At 43.4% G+C, this 4,533-nt stretch overlaps 1 pseudogene; it reads right to left on the bottom strand.

Moving 5' to 3' along the window:
* Positions 1-506: 506 nt before the first annotated feature.
* LOC128052755 (acyl-protein thioesterase 2-like) lies at positions 507-1,153 on the bottom strand (annotated as a pseudogene).
* Positions 1,154-4,533: the final 3,380 nt, after the last annotated feature.

The following is a 4,533-nucleotide window of genomic DNA, read 5'->3' as shown; positions in this document are numbered from 1 at the left end:
GAGCCCACAGCAGCCAGAGGTCGGGCCATGGACACACTCATGATTGAGAAGCAGCTGGAGAGGAGGCAGGAGACATGATTATCTGGGCAGAATCAGTTGCAGTGGGGAGGAGGTGGGGCCTGGGAGGGCCCCATGGGCCAAACCCTGAGGTCACCAGAGAGGGCCCAAAGCGGTGCTACTGAGTGAGGTCCTGAGTGAGTGGGTCAGCGGCTGGGCCCCTTTCTCCTGCTGCCTATAGCCCCTCCAATACTGCTGTCGCGGGGAGGGCCCCACCTCCAGGGAAATGGGATAAGAAAGCAGCCCACCCCCTGCGGCAGACAGCCAGGGGGCGGAAACCAGGAAGGAGGGCCTGGCCAGGCTTTGACTTGTCTGCCCCAGAGACCTGTGGGAAGAGGATGGGTCCAGAAAGGTGAGAAAGGGGCTCAACTGGCTCAGATCCAAGATGGTGCCATGCATGCTGAGTCACCTGTTAGCAGGGGGACTGTGCTGGGGGACAGCAACTCTGGTTAGACAGGAGGCAGCAGCTTCTGGAGAAACTCCTTCACAGCTGCCATCTCCTGAGGACAGGGGCTATGCATGACACCTGGGTACGTCTTGAACCGGACCCTGGCAGGTGTGACAATGGACCAGAGCTCGGCTGTCAGGGCCCCAAACCATACAGGAACCATGGGGTCCAGCTCCCCTTGGCACTGAAGGATGGTCAGGTCCTTGGCACTACCATTGGCTGCCTGGGGGAAGGCCCGATACAGAGGTAGCCAACAGCTCAATGCCAAAATGCCAGCCAGAGGGTGTGGGCAGGTGAGGGCTGTGTAGAGGGATGAAGCTCCACCCTGTGAAAGGCCCAGGAGGATCCGATTGGCAGGGATCCCATTCTTCATCTCATACTCAATCAAGGCCTTGATGTTCTCTGCTGCTTTCTTGATGCCAGCCTCATCCTCTGGCGTGTCTGGATTCAGCCCCATCAGGTCAAACCAGGAGTGCATGGGGGCAGATGTACTTGAGGTGAGGGAGCCGGATGGTGGAGAGGGCATCAGCCCAGCTGTGCCGTGTCTCCAAGTCCATGTAAAAAAATAACCGCAGCTGTTTCCTGCTCAGCTCCAGACACAGTGGCAGCGTTGGTGAGCAGGGGCACAGACATGGTGTTACCACACATATACTGCAGGGCTCCACGGCTGGGGCCTCCACTCCCTGGGGGTTTCAAGACCTCTAGGGAGATTTTCCTCTTTATCCAGCACAGACACACGGTCTTTCCCTGTTGGCTGACCCTGCCGGGACCCAAGCTATTTTAACATTAGTTTAAGAAGAGACACCATTTACAACTTTATCTGAGTTATGAGACATCAGTTATGCATGATTGGAAGAGCACTTAAGGAAGGTGAACAGGATTCTTGATCACTGTAGACTGTGCAAAGTCCCTAGGAAATATAAAGCTTCAAGCCAAAAACTGAACTCATTGATCAGACAGAATTTCTTGCTGGAAATATCTGAACATAAAAGAAAGATTAGGAGCAGTCAGGTTCACAGGAACAGAAATATTAAAATTTAATATTTTAAGTTCAGTGAATTTGATAAAATAGAGGGAAACTATAGAATATGAAAATCCCTTATAAGGCAGAATTTTCTTCTGCAGAAAAAAAGCCTAGGACTTTTTAATCTTTGTGATACTGAAAGCGCTATTGCTGGAGAGATGAAGCAAACCACCTTTCTGAGAGAGAACTTAATAGAGGAATGAGTTTTTAAAAGATTGGTAATGCTAGTAGAAGTGATAGAATTCCAGCTGAGGTATTTAAAATCCTGAAGGATGATGCTGTTAAAGTGCTGCATTCAATACGTGCAGATTTAGAAAACTCATCAGTGGTCACAGGACTGGAAAAGTCAGTTTTCATTTCAATCACCAAGAAGAGCAATGACAAAGAATGTTCAAACTACTGTACAGTTGTGCTCCTTTCACATCCTCTCTAGGTTATGCTCAAAAACCTTTAAGCTCAGCTTCAGCAGTATGTGAACTGAGAACTTCCAGATGTACCAGGTGAATTTAGAAAAGGCGGAGGAACTGGAGATCAAATGGCTAATATGTATTTCTCCAGAAAAACATCTATTTCTGCTTCATTGACTATGTGAAAGCCTTTGATTATGTGGTTCACAGCAAACTGTGGAAAATTCTTACAGAGATGGGAGTACTAGACAACCTTACCTATCTCCTGAGAAACCTGTATGCAGGTCAAGCAGCAACAATTAGAACCAGAGGTGGAACAACTGACTGGTTCCAAATTGGGAAAGGAGTATGACAAGGCTGTATATTGTCACCCTACTTACTTAACATCTATGCAGAGTTCATCATACAAAATGCCAGATCACAAGCTGGAATCAAGATTGCCAGGAAAAATATCAACAACCTCAGATATGCAGACAATACTGCTCTAATGGCAGAAAGTGAAGAGGAACTAAAGAGCCTCTTTATAAGGGTGAAAGAGGAGAGTGAAAAAGCTGGCTTGAAACTCAGCATTCAAAAAGCTAAGATCATGGCATCCAGTCCTGTCACTTCATGGCAAATAGAAGGGGAAAAGGTGGAAGCAGTGACAGATTTTATTTTCTTGGGCTCCAGAATCACTGTGGACAGTGACTACAGTCATGAAATTAAAAGATGCTTGCTCCTGAAGAAAAGTTAAAACAAACCTAGACAACATATTGAAAAGCAGAGACATCACTTTGCCAATGAAGGTCCACATAGTCAAAGCTATGGTTTTTCCAGTAGTCATGTACAGATGTGAGAGTTGGAGCATAAAGAAGGTTGAGCACTGAAGAATTGATTCTTCTGAATTATGGGGCTGGAGAAGACTCTTGAGAGTTCCTTAGACTTCAAGGAGATCAAACCAGTCAATCCTAAAGGAAATCAACCCTGAATATTCATTGGAAGAACTGATGCTGAAGCTGAATATCCAACACTTTGGCCACCTGATGTGAAGAGCTGACACATTAGGAAAGACGGAAGGCGTGGTGCTGGGAAAGATGGAAGGCAAAAGGAGAAAGGGGCTTGAGGTTGAGATGGTTAGATAGCATCACCAACTCAATCGACATGAGTTTGAGCAAGCTCTGGGAGATAGTGGAGGACAGAGAAGCCTGGTGTGCTGCAGCCCACAGAGTGGCAAAGAGTTGGACACGACTTAGTGAACAGCAACAATGCTGTGAAAACCAGGGATTGTTAAAGCAACATTTTGTGGTCTCTTCCAAATTAATACACACATTTCATTTCTAAGATGCAGAGCCCTTTAATTTCTATTATAATCAGAGACAGTAGCAGTAGCATATCTGATGTCTCTCTCAATGAAAGGATCTTTTAAGTTTATGCCTGAGGGTGGAGGAATACAGTACTCCTTAGTGATTCAGGATATCCTGTGAAATTACAAGTACTTTATGATCATTATGGAAGAGGTGTACTTAGACTGGGACCCTGATATGGTGTCAGTTAATATCCCCCTAAATTCCTCCCCTTCTACCACAGTGATGTCTTTGTTGACTCTGGTACAAATCTTAACCCTTCTCAGGTTCACCCATCACAAGCTTACTACTAGCAGAACTTTTGTCTTTTCCTGGTCGGTTTTGACCACATTTTCCCACCACAGGGACTTTATGGGCCTAAAACTTTTCTTCCACCTTTTATTTCTGGCTCCACCTGAGGCCTAGAAGTGTCTTACCTGGCCTCTACATGAAATATATAGCTTGTTCTATGGTTATTAAACCTATAAATCCTGACCTTTACCTTTTATCTTTAGTAATATGATTTTGCTAATTACAAATAATGCTCCTCTTAACATGTATTTTGATCTATATGTAGATGCAGACTTAGGGGAGGAGAAATTGCTGGGTCACAGGGTATGCATATGTTCAACTTTAGCAGGCAATGCCAGTTTTCCACAGTGGGAGTGAGCACTTAAAAATATATATAAACAAAAGTCTTTCAATTAAAATTAACTTGCTGAAGATCCCCAAGCATTTTTTTTTTTGGTGGAAAGTTAAGTATTAACTTATGATGACACTTAGATCAAATATGTACATGTATTTTTAAAAAAGCAGAATTTGTTTCTGATTTTGTCAGGGATAATTTCTCCATCAAATAGGACATTTTGTTTGTATAATTCATACCAGAGTGCCATTTCCTATAAAGCTTGAATGAGTGAATTAATAGTTCTTCTCCAAGGATTGATTTAATAAATCAGATGCACTCCAATACTTTGGAAATTATATAGTATTTAATGGCTAGATATAAGATAGACTTATTACTCCACATAATTTTTGCTGGGGTTTACAATGTAAAGCAATACACCTTCTTCCATTAAACCTCTGGCTTATACACAAAGCAGTTGATTGACATGCATATGGTATTGTCATATGCTATCAGAAATGGACCTGCTGTTTTCCTTATTAACCAGAAGTGATGTCAACAAACTTAGGAGAAAAAATTTTTTAAATTTTTTTATTTTTATATCATCCCCCTTTATATTTAAAAACAATTAAAAACACATACCTTGTTCT

Source organism: Budorcas taxicolor, chromosome 8 (assembly GCF_023091745.1).
Source record: "Budorcas taxicolor isolate Tak-1 chromosome 8, Takin1.1, whole genome shotgun sequence".
NCBI lineage: Eukaryota > Metazoa > Chordata > Mammalia > Artiodactyla > Bovidae > Budorcas > Budorcas taxicolor.
The sequence above is the reverse complement of the archived record's forward strand: the minus strand, read 5'-3'. Positions and strand labels throughout refer to the sequence as shown.